The sequence below is a fragment of the Carcharhinus amblyrhynchos genome, unplaced genomic scaffold, assembly GCF_965287045.1.
Source record: "Carcharhinus amblyrhynchos unplaced genomic scaffold, sCarAmb.v2.hapA chromosome_357, whole genome shotgun sequence".
NCBI classification, from domain to species: domain Eukaryota; kingdom Metazoa; phylum Chordata; class Chondrichthyes; order Carcharhiniformes; family Carcharhinidae; genus Carcharhinus; species Carcharhinus amblyrhynchos.
In genome coordinates, this window is record NW_027650097.1 from 92580 (window position 1) to 114590 (window position 22011).

The 22011-nt window shown below is 52.3% G+C and overlaps 1 pseudogene across 1 annotated transcript; it reads right to left on the reverse strand.

The window, feature by feature from the left end:
- Positions 1-1473: 1473 nt before the first annotated feature.
- LOC145339241 (UDP-glucuronosyltransferase 2A1 pseudogene) lies at positions 1474-19844 on the reverse strand (annotated as a pseudogene). Its single transcript, XR_013886010.1, has 2 exons — positions 19678-19844; positions 1474-4198 (listed from the first exon to the last, which is right to left on the reverse strand). The product of XR_013886010.1 is annotated as a UDP-glucuronosyltransferase 2A1 pseudogene (transcript).
- Between the last annotated feature and the right edge of the window lie 2167 nt (positions 19845-22011).

Sequence of the window (22011 nt, forward strand, 5' to 3'; positions counted from 1 at the left end):
TGTAGTGGTCCATTTTGGCAGGACCAATGGGATGAAGGAATACAATATCAAGAGTAGGAGTCTTAGCTGTGTTGAAGAGCAGAGGGATCTTGGGGTACGGGTCCATAGGACTCTTAAATCGGCCTTGCAGGTGGAGGATGTGGTCAAGAAGGCGTATGGTGTACTGGCCTTCATTAATCGAGGGATTGCGTTTAGGAGTCGGGAGGTAATGCTGCAACTTCATAAGACCCTTGTCAGGCCCCACTTGGAGTACTGTGCGCAGTTCTGGTCGCCTCACTATAGGAAGGACGTGGAAGCTATTGAAAGGGTGCAGAGGAGATTTACAAGGAGGTTGCCTGGATTGGGAGGCATGCCTTAGGTTGAGGGAGCTGGGACTCTTCTCCCTGGAGAGATGAAGGCTGAGAGGCGACCTGATAGAGGTTTATAAGATGTTGAGAGGAATAGATAGGGTGGATTCTCAGAGGCCATTTCCCAGGGCTGAAATGGTCGCGACGAGAGGACACAGATTTAAGGTGCTGGGGAGCAAGTACAGAGGTGATGTTAGGGGTAAATTTTTCACTCAGAGGGTGGTGAGTGAATGGAATCGGCTGCCGTCGGTGGTGGTGGAGGCAAACTCACTGGGGTCTTTTAAAAGACTTCTGGATGAGTATATGGGATCTAATGGGATTGGGGGTTATGGATAGGTCTATGGCTTAGTAGGTATAGATGTGATCGGCGCAACTAGTGGGCCGAAGGGCCTGTTTGTGCTGTAGTGTTCTATGTTCTAAAGCTCCCTCCACGCTGTCCCCCATCAAACACTCCCAGGACAGGTAGAGTATGTGGGGTTAGAAATGGACTAAAAACCTAGTGGGGGGGTTGGTTAGATTTGGTCTGGGTGCTTTTCTTTGCCTTGACTCACCTTGATCACCACCTGTAGCCTCTGGATGCTATTTGTGTGAGTGTGAGTGTGAGTGTGAGTGTGAGTGTGAGTGTGAGTGTGAGTGTGAGTGTGAGTGTGAGTGTGAGTGAACCTGTGTGGGGGTGTTGGGAGTCTGTGAGTGTTGAAGTCAAATAACAACCCAACATAAGCACCACCTCACCTCCATGTGGACGGTTGGGGAGCGAGCACTGAAGGAGCTGTCAGCACAGAAAAAGAAAGGGAGCTATTCAATCAAGTGCACTGTCGCCTTTAGTAATCTGAATGAACAGAGGTCGTTTTTAGTAATCTGTATCTGTGGTTATTAGAAACAAGGGATAGCTTTAACTAAGTTAAATTTTGGGTTTCTATGTTAAGGAAGGGTTAAAATCTTCATTAGCTTCATGTTAGAGAAAGGTGCGTGCCTGTCTCTGCATTTTGGTTTCATTTAAAGTTGTAATTAAAGGGTTTACTACGTGAAAACAAACAAGGTTTAAAGACTGACTTGGCTGTTTAGCATGATATGGAGATGCTGGCATTGGACTGGTGTAAAACAGAAAGAAATCCCACAATACCAGTTTAAAGTCCAAACAGGTTTATTTGTAGCAAAAGCCGCAAGCTTTTGGGATAGCCTGTCCCTTCGTCAGGTGGCCGGGAGTTCTCTTCTGTTTCTGTTGTTTAGCTACCAGGGGCCCATATTAAAAGGAATAAATACTTGTGTTTCAGTTGGATCTAGGTCCCTGAGATAAAAAGCAGCTCTCCCAGAAGGCTGACGGTGGAATAAGGTAGAAAGCAAATCCCGGAAGCTAAAGGTAGAAAGTTCTAGAAATCAAGGAATGAAACAAATGCCAGAAAGACTGAAGTCAAAGAGAGAAGGAAACTGGAATCTAAGCAAGGTGCTGCAGTTCAGTGAAGTTAAAGCGGCAGAGAGAAGCTCCCAGTTAAAGACAGGGCTGAAAAAGTGCAGACTGGGTGAAGGCGGCTCATGAGAAGCCAGAGTCTGAAGGAATCCAAAGGTTGGTGACACCTCAGGAACAGCTCTGAATCAGTAACGTTCCTGTCGGCATGGCGGGGGGTGCCCAAGAGATCGCTCCGAAGCTTGAATGTGCCTGGCAAACTAGGGCAAGGGTACTCAAAGGAGAGACGGAAATCCTGGAAGCAGATCCTTGGCGAATGTGGAGAGTCAGAGATTGGAAGCAACCTGCGTGGAAGCCGGAATTCCAATGAGGTGGTAGGCTTGCAGCATGACAAGGATATGGTGGAGGTGGGATTGATGAGAAATCTACAGATGGGCGGTTTCAGAGTGGGGAATGTCTGACCACTGTTGGCCTGTGGATCTGTGAAATTTACTGCAGTGCAAGACGCGTGTTAATTTGTGTCCCCCTGAATGATGTGTGCGCATCAGTGAAGGTACAGCTGGGATGGATCGGATTATAGTTAATCTTTAGTAGCATTTATTCTGTTTTTTTTTGTTCAGAGTTACTTGGTGTTCATCTACTCCATCTGCTTTCCTAAAACAAAAATAAAAGTTACCGTTGCTGGCTCCAGGGTTTCAATTTGGGACTGGCACCATCTGGTAGGGATTTGGACCAGGCAATGGATCCCCATTTCTCCGCTGTTCCCTGCCATCCCAAGGGGACCCCGCTTCCCCTGCCTCAGGACTGTTTCTCCTTCCTCCGCCTCAAAGCTCGCCAGAGCTTCCTCAGTGCCAGGAGGGTGAGAGTGGCAAGGGAACAGAAGAGCAGCACTATGAGGGCCGCCACATCCAGACTGTAGTAGGTATACCAGGGCATGTTGTAGGAGACTGAGCGGAGGTGGGTGGCACCCCCATGCCGAGTGACGAACTCGATCCAGAAGATAGCGCGCTCCATGGGTGTTTGGGGCTGGTCGCGGTACAGGGCCGAGAGGCGGTCCATGGCAAGCTGGTAAGAGGGCTGGCCCAAAACCTCGGTCAGGCTCTCCAACATGGTGTCTGCGTTCACCTGGGTGGCCTTCAGCACCTTGGCAGCCCCCCGGGCCTCCAGCCGCAGCAGATTGTCGAACTGGTCGAAAATGAAGGGCAGGCCCAGCACTGGCACGCCATGGTAGATGGCCTCATAGAGGCCGTTCGTGCCACCATGTGATATAAAGAGCCGGGTCTTGGGGTGACCCAGGATGTCATTCTGGGGCACCCAGCCGGCCAGCAGGGTGTTGTTGCCCAGTCCGGTGGGCGGGTCACCCGTGTAACGCCAGATCACCTTCTGCGGGATGCTGGCAAAGGTCTGGACCAGGCTGGTGATTATATGGGCAGGCAGCGTGCTGATGAAGGTGCCCAGTGACATGAGCACGACCCCGTGCTCGCCCGAGCTCTCCATGAAGGCCTCCAGCTGGGCGTCCAGAGGGGCTGCCGGCTTGCACTGGAAGCCGCCAATGTACACCACGTTGGGCATGGTGGGCCGAGGGAAATCGAAGACAAAGTCTGTCCGCATCATCCACAGGTCGCCCAGCTGCGTCAGCCTGTCAATGCTGGTGCCCGGCCCCACGTACTGGTGGCACAGCTCGTTGTACTCCGGGTAGATTACGGCATTGACCACGTTGTTGGTGACAAAGTACTGCAAGACATTGAAAAGCCGCTGCAGTAGGGTCATCCTGTGGGTGAAGTGGGAGCCCACCACCGGCACGTAGGAAACGGGCGAAGGGGCGATGAGGGCGTGACCGTCACCTGCGGCGATCCAGCGCACGTTATAGACCAGTGGCAGCCCCAGGTGGTGGGCCAGCATCACACCAGCCGGGAAGAAGGGGTCGGTCAGCACCAGCTGGAAGCCAGCGTCCCGGACGTGGGCCATCAGCCTGGCATTCTCGAAGATCAGGCTAATGAGCTGCCGCTGCTCCCTGTGCATCTCCTGTAGAAATTCGTGCATAGCCTGTGTGTTTTGCAGGAAGGTCATCAGCGTGTGGCCGCCCTGCAAGATTTCCAGTGACTTCAGCACGAATGAGGTAATCCGTTCGTGGTCTTCCAGCATACTCCGCATCCCCTTGTTCTCGATGATGAGGGACTGGAACAGCGCAGGGTCTTTCTTGATGTACCATGAGTTGGGTGAGTGCAGGACGCTGAGCTTGTGCCCACGCCTTTGCAGCTCCAGCATCAACTCCTTCATGTTGATCCAATGGCTCCCGTCCAAGGGCACCACCAGGATGTTGGCAGAGTGACCAGGTGTCAACCACAGGGCCTGCCATGCCAGCACTGCCACGATCTTCAGCCAGGGTCCGCAGGCGGCCATTGTCCAATGAACCATCCTCGCTGCCAGCTAACCCCCGCGGCCACTGTGGGGGAAAAAAACTCCGTTAGAGCTGTCTGACAGAACCCCGTGCTGTACCTATCCTGGGAGTGTTTGATGGGGGACAGTGTAGAGGGAGCTTTACTCTGTATCTAACCCTGTGCTGTATCTATCCTGGCAGTGTTTGATGGGGATAGGCATTTAGAGACAGTCAGCATGGCTTTGTGAGTAGAAAATCATGCCTCATAAATTTGATTGAGTTTTTTTGAAGGGGTAACCAAGAAGGTAGGTGAGGGCAGTGCAGTTGATGTTGTCTACATGGACTTTAGCAAGGCCTATGACATGGTACCGTATGGTAGGTTGTTGCATAAGGTGACATCTCACGGGACCCTGGATGAGGTATCTAAATGTATACAAAATTGGCTTCTTGACAGAAGCCAGAGAGTGGTTGTTGAGGATTGTTTTTCAAATGGCGTCCTGTGACCAGTGGTGTGCCTCAGGGATCAGTGCTGGGTCCACTGTTATTTGTCATTTATCATAATGATTTGGATGAGAATATAGGAGGCATGGTTAGTAAGTTTGCAGATGGGAACGAGTGACCAAGCATGATTGAATTTCTGATGCAGATGGAGGATGAGAAAGTAGGGTCCCGAAGCTGTGTTTGAACAGAGGGGAGTATGATAGGATGAGAGCGGAATTGACAAATGTAGATTGGGGGCGCAGATTGGTTGGTAGGACGGCTGAGGAACAGTGGAGGATTTTTAAGGAGATCTTTGTTGGTACTCAGTAGAAATATATTCCAATGGTAAAGAAGGACTGTAGGAAAAGGGATAACCAGCCGTGGTTATCGAAGGAAATAAAGGAGAGTTTTAAACTAAAAGCTGATGCGTTCAGAGTGTCTAAAAATAGTGGGAGATTAGAAGGTTGGGAATGATTTAAAAATCAACAAAGAATGACTAAGAAGTGATAAAGAAAGGAAAGATATGAAGCTGAACTAGCTCTAAATATAAAAAATGACAGTAAAAGTTTTTACAAATATATAAAGAAGAGGCTGGCTAGAGTGAATGTTGGACCCTTGGAGGATGAGAGGGAGGGATTTAGCGGTGGGCGATGAGGAAATGGCTGAGGCTTTAAATAAGTTTTTTGCCTCGGTCTTCACGGAGGAGGACACGAATAGTTTGCCAGATATTAAAGATAGAAGGATGGTAGGAGCTGAGGGCCTAAATGCGATTACTATTATCAGAGAGGTCGTGCTTGATAGATTAATGGGACTGAAGGTGGACAAGTCCCGGGACCGGATGGAATGCATCCCAGGGTTCTGAAAGAAATGGCAGAGGTGATAGCGGACACCTTAGTAATTATTTATCAAAATTCACTGGATTCCGGGGAAGTGCCGGAAGATTGGAAAACAACTAATGTTACGCCGCTGTTTAAAAAAGGTAGTAGACAAAAGGCAGGGAATTATAGGCATGTTAGTTTAACGTCTGTAGTTGGAAAAATGCTAGAATCCATCATCACAGAAGAAATAGCGAGGCACCTAGAAAAGAATGGTTTGATCGAGCAGACACAGCACGGATTCATTAAGGGGAAGTCGTGTTTGACAAATTTATTGGATTTCTATGAGGATGTGACTAGTGCGGTAGTCAGAGGGGAACCGGTGGATGTGGTGTTTCTAAATTTCCAAAAGGCTTTTGATAAGGTGCCTCACAAAAGGTTGCTACAGAGGGTTAGGGTGCACGGAGTTGGGGGTAAGGTGTTAGCGTGGATAGAGGATTGGCTGTCTAATAGGAAGCAGAGAGTTGGTATCAATGGGTGCTATTCTGGTTGGCAGTTGGTGACTAGTGGAGTGCCGCAGGGATTGGTGCTGGGGCCTCAACTGTTTCCCATTTATATAGATGATCTGGAGGAGGGGGCTGAGTGTAGGGTGACAAAATTTGCTGATAACATGAAGATGAGTGGAAAAGCAAATTGTGTGGAGGGTGTGGAAAGTCTGCAGAGAGATCTGGATAGGCTGAGCGAGTGGGCAAGGACCTGGCAGATGGAGTATAATGTTCACAAGTGTAAGGTTATCCACTTTGGCAGAAATAATAGTAGGAGGGATTATTATTTAAAAGGCGAAAAGCTGCAGCATGCTACGGTGCAGAGGGACCTGGGGGTCCTTGTGCACGAGTCACAAAAACCCAGTCTGCAGGTGCAGCAGGTGATCAAGAAGGTGACTGGGATGTTGGCCTTTATAGCGAGGGGAGAGTGGGGGTCAATGGGTGCTATTCGGATTGGTGGATGGTGACTAGTGGAGTGCCCCAGGGGTCGGTGCTGGGGCCTCAGCTATTTACCATTTATATAGATGATCTGGAGGAGGGAACCGAGTGTAGGGTGTCGAAGTTTGCTGATGACACCAAAATTGGTGGAACGGCAAATTGTGCGGAGGGTGGGGAGAGTCTACAGAAGGATCTAGATAGGCTGGGCGAATGGGCCAGGAAATGGCAAATGGAATTTAATGTTGGCAAGTGCGAGGTGGTCCACTTTGGTAGGAATAATGGTAGGAAGGATTATTACTTACATGGAGAAAAACTGCAGCAGGCGATGGTGCAGAGGGACCTCGGGGTCCTTGTGCATGAGTCGCAAAAACCCAGCTTGCAGGTGCAGCAGGTGGTCAGGAAGGCGAATGGGATGCTGGCCTTCATCGCGAGGGGGATTGAATATAAAAGTAGGGAGGTCTTGCTGCGGCTGTATAGGGCATTGGTGAGGCCGCAGCTGGAGTACTGTGTGCAGTTTTGGGCGCTGTACTTATGCAAGGATATTTTAGCCTTGGAGAGAGTGCAGAGGAGGTTTACTAGGCTGATGCCGGAGTTGAGGGGATTGAGCTATGAGGAGAGGCTGAATAGATTAGGCTTGTACTCGTTAGAGTTTAGAAGAATGAGGGGAGATCTCATTGAGATGTATAAGATGATGAATGGGATGGATAGGATAGAGGTGGAGAGACTCTTCCCGCTCAGAAAGGATAGTAGGACTAGGGGGCATAGCCTCAAGATAAAGGGGGGGCGGTTTAGAACAGAGTTGAGGAAGAACTTCTTCACTCAAAGGGTGGTGAATCTCTGGAATTCTCTGCCTGTTGAAGTGGTGGAGGCTGCCTCGCTAAATATTTTTAAGACGCGGGTTGATGGGTTTTTGATGAGAGGGGATTAAGGGTTATGGGGAGAGGGCGGGAATGTGGAACTGAGCCACGACAGATCAGCCATGATCTTATTGAATGGCGGGGCAGGCTCGAAGGGCTAGTTGGCCTACTCCTGCTCCTATTTCTTATGTTCTTATGTTCTAAAAGTAGGGAGGTCTTGCTGCAACTGTACAGGGTACTGGTGAGGCCGCAGCTGGAGTACTGTGTGCAGTTTTGGTCGCCACACTCGCGGAAGGATATATTGGCCTTGGAGGGAGTGCAGAGAATGTTCACTAGACTGATATCAGAGATGAGGGGGTTAGCCTATGAAGAGAGACTGCTGGTCTGTACTCATTGGAGTTTAGAAGGCTGAGGGGGGATCTTATTAGAGACGTATTAGATAATGAAGGGGATAGATAAGATAGAGGTAGAGAGATTCTTCCCGCTTAGAAAGGATAGCAGGACTAGAGGACACAGCCTCAAGATAAGCGGGGTGCAGTTTAGATCGGAGTTGAGGAGGAACTTCTTCACTCAAAGGGTGGTGAATGTCTGGAATTCTCTGCCTGTTGAAGTGGTGGATGCTACCTCACTGAATAGATAGGTTTCTGATAGACAAGGGAATTAAGGGTTATGGGGAGAAAGCGGGAAAGTGGAACTGATCCACTGATATGACACCAAGATTGTTGGTATAGTGGACAGCAAAGAAAGTTATCTCCAAATGCAATGGGATCTTGATCAATTGGGTCAGTGGGCTGACATATGACAGATGGAGTTTAATTAAGACAAATGTGAGGTGATGCATTTTGGTAGATTGAACCAGGGCAGGACTTACTCAGTCAATAGTAGGGCGTTGGGGAGAGTTACAGAACAAAGAGATCGAGGGGTACATGTTCATAGCTTCTTGAATGTGGGGTCACTGATGGACAGAGTGGTGAAGGAGGCATTTGGCATGCTTGGTATGACAAAGTAGGGGGAGCTTTACTCTATCTAACCCCATGCTATACCTGTCACAGGAGTGTTTGATCGGGGACTGAAGAGGGAGCTTTACTCTGTTTCTAACCTGTGCTGTACTCCTCTGGGAGTGTTTGATGGGGTCAGTGTATTGGGAATTTTACCTTGTATCTAACCCGTGCTGTAGATCTCCTTGGCGTGTTTGATGGGGACAGTGTAGAGGGAGCTTTACTCTGTACCTAACCCGTGCTGTACATCCCCGGGAGTGTTCGTTGGGGACAGTGTAGGTGGAGCTTTAGAACCATAGAAAATTACAGCTCAGAAACAGGCCTTTTGACCCTTCTTGTCTGTGCCAAACCATTTTTTTGCCTAGTCCCACTGACCTGCACTTGGACCATATCCCTGCGCACCCCCCTCATCCATGAACTCGTCCAAGTTTTTCTTAAATGTTAAAAGTGACCCCGCATTTACCACTTTATCCGGCAGCTCATTCCACACTCCCATCACTCCTCTGCGTGAAGAATCCCCCCTAATATTCCTTTTTAAACTTTTCTTCTTTCACCCTTAACCCATGCCCTCTGGTTTTTTTCTCCCCTAGCCGCAGTGGAAAAAGCCTGCTTGCATTCACTGTATCTCTTCCCATCAAACGCTTATACACCTCTATCAAATCTCCCCTCATTCTTCTATGCTCCAGGGAATAAAGTCCTAACCTATTTGATCTCTCTGTAACTCAACTTCTCAAGTCCCGGCAACATCCTTGTGAAGCTTCTCTGCACTCTTTCAACCTTATTTACATCCTTCCTGTAACTAGGTGACCAAAACTGTACACAATACTCTAAATTCGGCCTCATCAATGCCTTATACAACGTTACCATAACACTCCAACTTTTATACTTGATACTCCGATTTGTAAGGGAATTAAGGGTTATGAGGAGAAAGCGGGAAAGTGGAACTGATCCACTTCAGATCAGCCATGATCTTACTGAATGGCGGGGCAGGCTTGAAGGGCTAGATGGCCTACTCCTGCTCCTATTTCTTATGTTCTTATAAAGGCCAATGTACCAAAAGCATTCTTTACGAGCCTATCCACCTGTGACGTCACTTTTAGAGAATTCTGTACCTGTATTCCCAGGTCCCTCTGTTCAACTGCACTCTTCAGAGTCCTACAATTTACCCTGTACGTTCTACTTTGGTTTGTCCTTCCAAAGTGCAATACCTCACACTTGTCTGCGTTAAATTCCATTTGCCATTTTCCAGCTCAATGGCAAGTGGCCAGAGGTCCAAATCCCTCTGCAAGCTTTGAAACCTTCCTCATTGTCCACTCCACCTCCAATCTTTGTATCATCAGCAAATTTGCTGATCCAATTTACTACATTATCATGCAGATCATTGATATAGATGATAAACAACACTGGACCCAACATCGATCCCTGTGGCACACCCCTCGTCACAGGCCTCCACTCAGAGAAGCAATCCTCCACAACCACTCTCTGGCTTCTTCCATTGAACACAAAGAAATCCTGGTTTTACGACCAGAATTCCTAGCCACCTGACGTGGGGACAGGCTGTCCCGAAAGCTTGCGGCATTTGCTACAAATAAACCTGTTTGGACTTTAAACTGGTGTTGTAGGATTTCTTTGTGTTTTACCTCAGTCTAACGCCGGCATCTCCATATCATTCTTCCATTGAGCCAGTGTTTAATCCAATTTACTACCTCCCTATATATACCTAGCGACTGAACCTTCCTAACTAACCTCCCATGAGGGACCTTATCAAAGGCCTTGCTGAAATCCAGGTAGACAACATCCACCGCCTTCCCTTCATCCACTTTCCTGGTAACCTCCTCAAAAAAACTCTAACAGATTTGTCAAACATGACCTACCACGCACAAAGCATGTTGACTCTCCCTAATAAGTCCCTGTCTATCCAAATATTTGTAGTTCCTATCCCTTATCACACTTTCCAACAACTTGCCCACCACTGACGTCAAACTTAACGGGCCTATAATTTCCCAGATTTCTTTTGGAACCTTTTATAAACAACGGAACAACATGAACCACCCTCCAATCATCCGGCACCTCCCCTGTGAATACTGACATTTTAAATATGTCTGCCAGGGCCTCTGTAAGTTCTTTGCTGCCTGTACATTACACACAACTCTCTCTTCCTCTTAATCAGTGTTACAATCTCCCTCGAGAACCAAAGTTCCTTATTCCTATTTACTTTGCCTTTAATCTTGACAAGAACATACAAATTCTGCACTCTCAAAATTTCTCCTTTGAAGGCCTCCCACTTTCCATTTACATCCTTACCAGAGAACAGCCTGTGCCAACCCACACTTCCCAGACCCCTTCTCATTTCATCAAATTTGGCCTTTTTCCAGTTCAGAACTTCAACCCGAGGACCAGATCTATCCTTATCCATGATCAGGTTGAAACCAATGGCATTATGATCACTGGATCCAAAGTGTTCCCTCACGCTCACATCCATCACCTGCCCTAACTCATTTCCCAACAGGAGATCCAATATCGCATTCTCTCTAGTTGGCACCTCTATATACTGATGTAGAAAATTCTCCTGAACACATTTTACAAACTCTACCCTGTCTAAACCTTTAACAGTATGCAAGTCCCAATCTATACGTGGAAAATTAAAATCCCCTACTATCACAACTTTGTGTTTCTTGCAGTTGTCAGCTATCTCTCTGCTGATTTGCTCCTCCAATTCTCACAGACTATTGGGTGGGCTATAATACAACCTCATTAATGTGGTCATACCTTTCCTGTTTCCCAGCTCCACCCATAGGGCCTCTGTAGACACGGTCCCTAATCTATCCTGTCTGAGTACCGCTGTAACATTTTCCCTGACCAACAATGCCACCCCCCCACCTTCTATCCCTCTGTCTCTATCATGCCTGAAACATTGGAACCCTGGAACATTGAGCTGCCAGTCCTGCCCCTCCTGTAGCCAAGTTTCACTAATGGCTATAATGTCATATTTCCACATGTCAATCCACGCCTTCAGCTCATCTGTCTTCCCCACAATACTCCTGGCATTGAAATAGACACACCTCAAAAGATTATTTCCACCACACTCAACCCTTCCATTTGTGATTTTGCTTGAAGTCCTGGGAGTGTTTGATGGGGACAGTGTAGAGGGAGCTTTACCCTGTATCTAACCCCGTACTGTACCTGTCCTGGGAGTGTTTAATGGGGACAGTGTAGAGGGAACTTTACTCTGTATTTAAACCCGTGCTATGGCTCCCCTGGGAGTGTTTGATGGGGACAGTGTAGAGGGAGCTTTACTCTGTATTTCACCTGTTGCTGAACCTGTCCTGGGAGTGTTTGATAGGGACAGTGTAGAGGGAGCTTTACTTTGTATCTAACCCTGTGCTGTACCTGTCCTGGGAGTATTTGATAGGGACTGTATAGAGGGAGTTTTACTCTGTATCTAACCCCATGCTGTACCTGTCCTGGGGGTGTTTGATGGGGGACAGTGTAGAGTGAGTTTTATTTTATATCTAATACTGTACTGTAGTCGTTCTGGGAGTGTTTGATGGGGACAGTGTAGAGGGAGCTTTACTCTGTATCTAACTCTGTTCTATACCTGTCCTGGGAGTGTTTAATGGGGACAGTGTGGAGAAATCTTTACTCTGTAACTGATCTGTTTCTATTCTGTGTATCTGCACATATCTAATACTTTGGTTTTGTATCACCATTCCTCCCTGTGTTGTGTTTTCTTGAAGTTACACTTTTATATATTCAGGTTTTGTCCTATATTGTTAAGGACTAAAAACCAAAGTCAGGCAATACAACTAACCATGAAAGCAGAACCACAGAAGATGTTATTCATTCTCTACTACTAATCCTGTGTAACAGACATGTTGAATGGCCTCCATCTGTTCCTGTGTAACAGGCTCGAGAGGGGCTGAATGGCCTCCCCTTGTTCCTGTGTAACAGGTTTGAGAGGGGTCCTGAATGGCCTCCTTCTGTTCCTGCATAACAGGCTCAAGAGGGGCTGAATGGCCTCCTCCTGTTCCTGTTTTACAGGCTGGAAGTGGGGTGCTACATGACCTCCTCCTGTTCCTATTTCTGTATTCCTGAGCCACTCACTCACACACACATATGCACACCATGCCAACTTGAAAATTTATTGGTGTTCCTTCACTGTCCCTGGGTCAAAATCCTGGAACTCCCTCCCTAACAGCACTGAGGGTGTACCTACAACATGCGGGACTGCAGTGATTTAAGATGGCGACCCACCACCACCTTCTCAAGGGGCAATTAGGGTTGGGTGATTGACGGTGGAACTCGGCAGTGACAGCTGGATCCCAGGAATTAATAATCTGTTTCTGTTTCAAAATGCTGAGGAGGAATTCGAAAGATGTGCGAGTTCGGGGGATTGGCCATGCTAAATTACCCCTTAGTGTCCAAAGATGTGCGGATTAGGTGGATTGTCCATGTGAATGTGTGAGATTACAGAGATAGGGCTGGGTAAAATAATGTATCAGAGAATGGTGCAAACATGATGGGCTGAATGGCCTCTTCTGCACAGTTTGAATTTTGATGGCTTGGACACCAGTGGTGAGGGAATCAGAAGGAATGTTGACAAGGTGAACTCAGAACTATGCTGATGTGAATGATGGTGCAGGTGATCAGACAATGCAAAGCAGACAGTGCTGATTACAATGATGTTATCATTACACACCATGTCCTGGCTTCTTACCTGGCTTTTTTGTTTATCTGGAAAGGTAGGCAGTGTGTTATGCAGTTCAGTGTGGACTGTGATCACATCTCGGCAGCAGGAATCCAAAACATTTCCATATAGGAGACACTGGAGCACAGGAAATCTCAGCTATCTGTTTTATCTTTACTGATGTCGTTGTGAGATCATCATGTCAGCACTGAGCCTCCCACAGCGCGGCGCTGCCTCGGCGCCGACCTTCCCACAGTGCGGCGCTGCCTCGGCGCCGACCTTCCCACAGCGCGGCGCTGCCTCGGCGCCGACCTTCCCACAGCGCGGCGCTGCCTCGGCGCCGAGCCTCCCACAGCGCGGCGCTGCCTCGGCGCCGACCTTCCCACAGCGCGGCGCTGCCTCGGCGCCGAGCCTCCCACAGCGCGGCGCTGCCTCGGCGCCGACCTTCCCACAGCGCGGCGCTGCCTCGGCGCCGAGCCTCCCACAGTGCGGCGCTGCCTCGGCGCCGACCTTCCCACAGCGCGGCGCTGCCTCGGCGCCGACCTTCCCACAGCGCGGCGCTGCCTCGGCGCCGACCTTCCCACAGCGCGGCGCTGCCTCGGCGCCGAGCCTCCCACAGCGTGGCGCTGCCTCGGCGCCGACCTTCCCACAGCGCGGCGCTGCCTCGGCGCCGACCTTCCCACAGCACGGCGCTGCCTCGGCGCCGACCTTCCCACAGCGCGGCGCTGCCTCGGCGCCGAGCCTCCCACAGCGCGGCGCTGCCTCGGCGCCGAGCCTCCCACAGCGCGGCGCTGCCTCGGCGCCGACCTTCCCACAGCGCGGCGCTGCCTCGGCGCCGACCTTCCCACAGCGCGGCGCTGCCTCGGCGCCGACCTTCCCACAGCGCGGCGCTGCCTCGGCGCCGAGCCTCCCACAGTGCGGCGCTGCCTCGGCGCCGACCTTCCCACAGCGCGGCGCTGCCTCGGCGCCGAGCCTCCCACAGTGCGGCGCTGCCTCGGCGCCGACCTTCCCACAGCGCGGCGCTGCCTCGGCGCCGAGCCTCCCACAGTGCGGCGCTGCCTCGGCGCCGACCTTCCCACAGTGCGGCGCTGCCTCGGCGCCGAGCCTCCCACAGTGCGGCGCTGCCTCGGCGCCGACCTTCCCACAGTGCGGCGCTGCCTCGGCGCCGAGCCTCCCACAGTGCTCCACCCTCCAACACCGCTGTTATCCTCCATTCCCCGCCCTGAACCCCCTCAACCAAATACTCTCCCCTAAAGTTCTAGCTTCCAAACTGCTGCCTGCTGCCTCTACATGTGGCCAATCTCACTCAAATCACGTCAAGACTGCTGAAGGTGCCACCCCCTCCCAACTCTGTGCGTGGCGTTCTGGGGGACTTTGCTGGATTCCTCCACTCACCTCTGTGTGTGTTTGTCCCCAGTGTCCTTCCTCCAAAGCTTTCCCATTCCTGGACTCCTTGCTCTCCCTCCCTATCTCTGTAACCTCCTCCAGCCCCTACAACCCTCCCTATCTCTGTAACCCCCTCCAGCCCCTACACCCCTCCCTACCTCTGTAACCTCCTCCAGCCCCTAAAACCCTCCCTTTCTCTGTAATCTCCTCTAGCACCTGCAATGTTCCCTATCTCTATCACCTCCTACCATCCTCTGAAATCTCTGCGCTCCTCCAATTCCGGCCTCTTGAGCATCCCCCAATTCCCATCGCTCCACCATTGGCGGACGTTTCTTCCCCCCTCTCTGTCACACAACCATGTTCCCTCCCACCTCCCCAACCCAAGGTTAAGCCCATCCCCGACTCCCTTTGCAGACCTCGTGACATTGGAGCCTCTGGGAATCCTGGCAAGTCAGTGAGACCCAGCAGCTGGGGCGAGATGACCATGACCTGATTGGGGCTGGGGGGTTGGTGCTGCTGCTAACTATGCAATGACTGTGCACATTGGGAGACTCGACCGTCTTACAGCCAGCCCTGAATACGTCCTTTGAACCAATTAGTCACGGGCTGTGATCACAGAATAGGAACAAGCAGCAGTTCCAGCTGGGAGCCCTGGGGGCTGCAGTTCAGCTCTCCAGCCATGTGCAGCCACTGGGCGTGGCCCTTGTTTTGCTTTGTCAGGGTGACCAAGATTTTCCTGAGACACCCTGTGACCAGCGAGTGACCCCCAGCCCCATCCTGGCCCCGGGACCAGTGAGCAACTCTCAACCCCAGCCTCACCCCGGGATCAGCGATCGACCTGCGATCCCATCCTGGCCCCTTGACCAGCGATCGACCCTCGCTCGACGCCATCCTGGCCCCTTGACCAGCAATCGACCCTCGACCCCCGACCCCATCCTGGCCCCTTGACCAGTGATCGACCCTCGACCCCATCCTGGCCCCTTGACCAGCGAGCGACCCCTGATCCCATCCTGGCCCTGTAACCAGTGATTGACCTCTGTCATCTATCCCTCCCCGGCTGGCCGTGTCTTGGCGGGGGGGAGGGGGTGCGGTGGTTTCATCATGTTGATCCACATGCCAGCCCTGGTTGAATATCCAGCTTTGTCTCTCTCCCTCCCCCACCCGCGGGGACACCACCGAGGGGGATACCTCTGTTTTTTGTTGAGGTTTCTATGTCATTCCACTGCCTGTCCCGACCCTCGCTGGCACCACCGTGATTGCTGACCGATCATTCGGCAAAGTGGGCTGGCGCACCCCTCTTCGCCTCACAGGGCCACCTGTAAACCAGGTAGGCTTAGATCCTGGACCCGTGGGAGTGGCAGGGGACCAGCGGGGGTCAGGTAGGTGCCAAGCTGAACATTCCGCCGCCACCACCAGCTCCCTGGGTGGGATTTCCTATCCCTGATCCAACCGAAAAATACCCCATTGTGAGGGCTTATCCAGCAGCAGGATGTACGAGCCACACAAAAAATTAAAACTGGGGAGACGTCAGAGTGAGCAGAGAAACTCACCCCTGATCAGAGGTAAAGGATCACCCCAGCCTTCCCATCTCTCCACCACCTCTCACTCTGGAACATTCCTTGGTCGTTTTGAAGCGAGTTTACTTTTAGTGTGGGGGTCTGTGGGTGGGTGCTGTGGGGTGGGTGCACAATCTTTCTTAAAAGTGTCCCCAACCACTGAAGCCATGCTGGGAGCTCCAAGGCGTACACCACATCCATGCACTTGCATGTCTGCTTTAGGGCACTGAATCCCCGATGATGGATTTTTTTTTTAAAGGATCATGCCACCCCCGCCCCCCACCGCCCACCCCTGCATGGACCTCTCCATTGACTGGGCCAGAGCTGTGCTAGCCTCCTCCCCCTCTGCCGCGAGCCAGACGGCGAATGGCCGGTTTGGTGAATGCCCTCGATGTTGTGACAACCCAAGGTGCCCTGTCCCTTCTGTCTGCCATTACCCAGCCCCCTTAACCGCTTTCCCCTCTGCCTGGCATGATCTGCACTGAGAGATCAACAAGGGGTGGGGGTGGGTGGGAGGGTGTGGCACGGTGACACAGTGGTTAGCACTGCTGCCACACGGTGCCAGAGACCCATGGCTCACTATGTGGAGTCTGCATGTTCTGCCTGCGTCTGTGTGGGTTTCCTCCAGGTGGCCCGGTTTCCTTCCACAGTCTGAAAGACGTGCAGGTTAGGTGGATTGGCCATGTTCTAAATTGTCCATTAGCGTCAGGGTAAATACGCGGGAATGGAGCCTGGGTGGGATTGTGGTTGGTACAGACTCAATGGGCTGAATGGCCTCCTTCTGTAGCGATTCTATGATTCTGAGGCTGGTGCTCCAGTGAGATGCTGTCACATTGACCCTCCCCACATTGGGCATTGAATCGGCGATATCAACCCCCCCCCCAAAAAGCACCAGGGCCACACTTAATATCTAGGGTAACCTCGTGGCATTTGTTGATTGGATGATGGACCAGCTGGCACATGACCTGGGATGGAGGTGGGGGTTGGGGGGGCTGTATTGAGGCAACCTCTCCAATACCTATGCTGGTTTCTGAATTGAGTTGACTGGAGGTGGGGTAGGAGGGTACATTTACCCTGTCCCCCTCTGCTGCTCATGCGGAACATTCTGGAACCCTGCCTGGGGTATGCATGTCTGCACCCAAAACTTATTTGTCACACCTAGGCTCTGGGAGGTTTGGGTGCTTGTAGCAACATGTTTGGAGTTGGCAGCTTGGTTCCATGGGGTATCTTTTTCATTGGTCATTGCTGTGGGAAACAAGATAGATGATTTATGTCACGGAATCGGGGGTAGATGGAGGTGTACGGGATTAACATACTGAACAGAGACAAGAAACAAGTTGCCCTCTCACAGCAGAACCTTCAATTATAGATACTAATTAAAACCCCCTCGTACTGTCCCCATCAAACACTCCAGGACAGGAACAGCACGGGGTTAGATACAGAGTAAAACTCCCTCTACACTGTCCCCATCAAACACTCCAGGACAGGAACAGCACGGGGTTAGATACAGAGTAAAACTCCCTCTACACTGTCCCCATCAAACACTCCCAGGGCAGGTACAGCACGGGGTTAGATACAGAGTAAAACTCCCTCGACACTGTCCCCATCAAACACTCCCAGGGCAGGTACAACACAGGGTTAAGTTTTGAAACTTTTCCCAGTGATTCCTGTATCCCTGAGCTAAAACTGTACCTGGTGTTAAATCAGTCGAGAGATTTGTAAATTTGAGAACAGCTCCACCTTGAAAGAGGGATCCTGTAACCGCAGGTGTGAAGACTATTTGGCACGTTCCCATTCCAAATGTTGTTCAGCAAGTCCTTCAGTGACAGTGCAACTATTTGGGAGATCAGGGCAATTTGAAGGTCGTTTTATTGCGTGAGGTAAAAGTTATGTTATTTATGTATAATGAGCTTTAATATTCTGCCTTCTTGATGCACTGCAGAGGTCTCCAGTCCTGACCACCTATTTCTGTAACCTTCTCCAGTCCCTTAATCCTTCCTATCTCTGCACTCTCCTCCAGTCCCTACAACCCTCTCTATCTCTGTAACCTCCTCCAGCCCCTACAACCTTCCCCTACAGCATTTTGTACCTCTGTAACCCCCTCCAGTCCCTACACCCCTCCCAATCTCTGTAACCCACTCCAGTACCTATAACCCTCATTATCTCTGTAACCTCCTCCAACCCCTACAACCCTCCCTATATCTGTAATGCCCTCCAGCCCTTAAACTCTCTCTATCTCTGTAACCTTCTCCAACTCCTACAATCGTCCCTATCTCTGTTACCTTCTGCAGCTCCTACAAGCTTTCCTATTTCTGTATCCTCCAGTCCTACAACCCTCCCTATCTCTGTAACCTCCTCCAGCTACTACTACCCTCCCTATCTCTGTAACATCCTCCAGCTACTACTACCATCCCTATCTCTGTAACAACCTCCAGTTCCTACGACCCTCCCTATCTCAACCTCCTCCAGTCCCTATAACACTCCCTATCTCTGTAATCTCTTCCAGTCCCTACAAGCCCCCCTATCCCTGTAACCTTCTCTGGTCTCTACATCCGTACCTATCTCTGCAACCCCCTCCAGTCTCTACAACCTACCATATCTCTAACATTCTCCAGCCCCTACAACCTCACCATATCTCTGTAACGTCCTCCAGCCCCTGTGACCCTCCTTATCTCTGTAACCCTTTCAGCCCCTGCAACCCTCCCTATCTCTGTGGCCTCCTACAATCCTCCTAGATCTCTGCACTCCAACAATTCCTACCCCTCGAGCAGCCTCCAATTCCCAGCACTCCACCACTGGCGGCCTTGCCTTCAACTCCCTGGGGTAGGGGTCGTAAGCTCAGGAATGCCCTCACTAAATCTCTCCACCTCTCTCTCTCTCTCTCTCTCTTCCTCCTTCCTTAAAACCATCTTTACCGAGCTTTTGTCCCATATATCTCCTGATGGGATGGGGGCTAAATTCTGCTTGGTGTCTGGTCCTGTGTCGCGCATATTTGATTGTGTCACTGGGGCACTGGGATAGATAACTGCCCAGAAGTAGCTGGAGGAGGTTTTGGGAGAGACTACAACATGGGAGTGAGCCAGGACTTGAACAGGAGGGTGTGAGCGTCAGAATTGAGGGGAGCTGAGAGAACCAGTGGGGGTGATGGGTTCACAGCGGATGGGAGGGAGGCTTACGGAGGATGGTGAGTTTCGAGGTTGGTTGACAGGCTGTCAGAACCGGCTCGACAGCTTTGGAGCACGTAACTGTACACTGGGAAATAGGAGTGAGACAAAAATCTCAGTCCATTGATTCTCTGCATTAATATTGCCAAGATAATAAAATGTTTATAAAATGTTGAGAGGAATAGATAGGGTGGATTCTCAGAGGCTATTTCCCCGGGTTGAAATGGTCGCTACGAGAGGACACAGATTTAAGGTGCGGGGAGGAAAGTACAGAAGTGATGTTAGGGGTAAGTTTTTCACTCAGAGGGTGGTGAGTGAATGGAATCGGCTGCCGTCAGTGGTGGTGGAGGCGAACTCGCTGGGGTCTTTTAAAAGACTTCTGGATGAGTATATGGGGTTTAATGGGATTGGGGGTTATAGATAGGTCTATAGATTGGTAGGTGTTGATGTGATCGGTGCAACTCGTGGGCTGAAGGGCCTGTTTGTGCTGTAGTGTTCTATGTTCTATAATGATGGTGCAATTATATATGGCATGTGATGGCCGGCGGTGGGGGAGTGTGTTTAATTGTTGCAGTAAAATTCAGGTAGCATCAATGAAGGTAAACAACAGGCAACTTACCTGAGAGGGTGAGAGATTCCAACGGTGTCGGTCAGTGACTCTCCCTCAGTTGGCAGTGTCTCCAGAGAGCCTCAGCCGTGGTGGAGTGGTCTCTGCAGCACTGGGTGCTGGCCAACTCTCCAGACACCTGGAAGGGTAGCTGGTCGGATTGGCGATGGTTCTGGAACACCGGCAATCTGCTTTTTGTTGCCTCCGCCCAGGTGAGGGCTGTTGCTGAGGAACGGCCAAACCCAACCCCCCCTGCAACCCCGCCCCCTCACCGTGCCTGCCCGAAACCCAAAGGCCCATCCCTTGCTCGCCTGCCCCATCCCCCACCATCTCAACCCCTTCCCAATGGCGCCAGGGCTCCCCCCAGCCTCCCACTCCACCTTGCCTGTGAAAGCATCCGAATGGAGGCTTGGGGTGGGATTACAGTGAGGCAGTGTTTTGGGGAGTGAGGAGGGGAGAGTTTTGGAGCAGGGTGACAGAGAGAGGGAGAGTGGGCGGTAGGACGGAGTATTCCAGCTGAGCTCACACCTCCCATGACGTCTTACATTCCCTCGCCATTCAGGTTAATCAAGCATCAAAGAAAGATTGCATAGCACGGCATCATTAATGAGCTGGATTTAGAGAAGTTGGATTTCGCTTGGGTGGCAGGGTGGGGCCAGGTTGGGGGTGGGGAGGTGGAGGGCTGGAGACGACAAGTGAGCTTTGCCAATGAGGCTTGTAACCTGATCAATGAGGGAAGCTGGGGAGTGAGTGGGCAGCGACCGGTGTTGGTGTAGATTACATTCAATTGGTCTGGGGAGAGAGATTCATTTCCCTCCCTCCCTCCCTGAGGAGAGGTGGGATTGGTGCTCTTCCACAACTTCCTGTAGCACCCTGTCCCACTCTGGCGAGGTGGTATACCAGTCTTTGGGAAAGAATACAGAACAAGCCACAGACCAAAGCTTCCCTCTACATTCCATTGGGTTTTTAACAGCTGAACTGGCAACACAAATGTTCAAAGTCCAATCTGTAACACAGCACCTCCGACTGTCTGGCACTCTCTTGGCACTGGCGCTCCCTCAGCACTGGCGCTCCCTCAGCACTGGCGCTCCCTCAGCACTGGCGCTCCCTCAGCACTGGCGCTCCCTCAGCACTGGCGCTCCTTCAGCACTGACACTACGACAGTGCGGTGCTCCCTCAGCACTGGGGCTCCCTCAGCACTAGTGCTCCAACAGGGCAGCACTCCGACAGTGCAGCGCATCTCAGCGCTGACCCTCCCGCAGTGCGGCGCTCCCTCAGCGCTGACCCTCCCGCAGTGCGGCGCTCCCTCAGCGCTGACCCTCCCGCAGTGCGGCGCTCCCTCAGCGCTGACCCTCCCGCAGTGCGGCGCTCCCTCAGCGCTGACCCTCCCGCAGTGCGGCGCTCCCTCAGCGCTGACCCTCCCGCAGTGCGGCGCTCCCTCAGCGCTGACCCTCCCGCAGTGCGGCGCTCCCTCAGCGCTGACCCTCCCGCAGTGCGGCGCTCCCTCAGCGCTGACCCTCCCGCAGTGCGGCGCTCCCTCAGCGCTGACCCTCCCGCAGTGCGGCGCTCCCTCAGCGCTGACCCTCCCGCAGTGCGGCGCTCCCTCAGCGCTGACCCTCCCGCAGTGCGGCGCTCCCTCAGCGCTGACCCTCCCGCAGTGCGGCGCTCCCTCAGCGCTGACCCTCCCGCAGTGCGGCGCTCCCTCAGCGCTGACCCTCCCGCAGTGCGGCGCTCCCTCAGCGCTGACCCTCCCGCAGTGCGGCGCTCCCTCAGCGCTGACCCTCCCGCAGTGCGGCGCTCCCTCAGCGCTGACCCTCCCGCAGTGCGGCGCTCCCTCAGCGCTGACCCTCCCGCAGTGCGGCGCTCCCTCAGCGCTGACCCTCCCGCAGTGCGGCGCTCCCTCAGCGCTGACCCTCCCGCAGTGCGGCGCTCCCTCAGCGCTGACCCTCCCGCAGTGCGGCGCTCCCTCAGCGCTGACCCTCCCGCAGTGCGGCGCTCCCTCAGCGCTGACCCTCCCGCAGTGCGGCGCTCCCTCAGCGCTGACCCTCCCGCAGTGCGGCGCTCCCTCAGCGCTGACCCTCCCGCAGTGCGGCGCTCCCTCAGCGCTGACCCTCCCGCAGTGCGGCGCTCCCTCAGCGCTGACCCTCCCGCAGTGCGGCGCTCCCTCAGCGCTGACCCTCCCGCAGTGCGGCGCTCCCTCAGCGCTGACCCTCCCGCAGTGCGGCGCTCCCTCAGCGCTGACCCTCCCGCAGTGCGGCGCTCCCTCAGCGCTGACCCTCCCGCAGTGCGGCGCTCCCTCAGCGCTGACCCTCCCGCAGTGCGGCGCTCCCTCAGCGCTGACCCTCC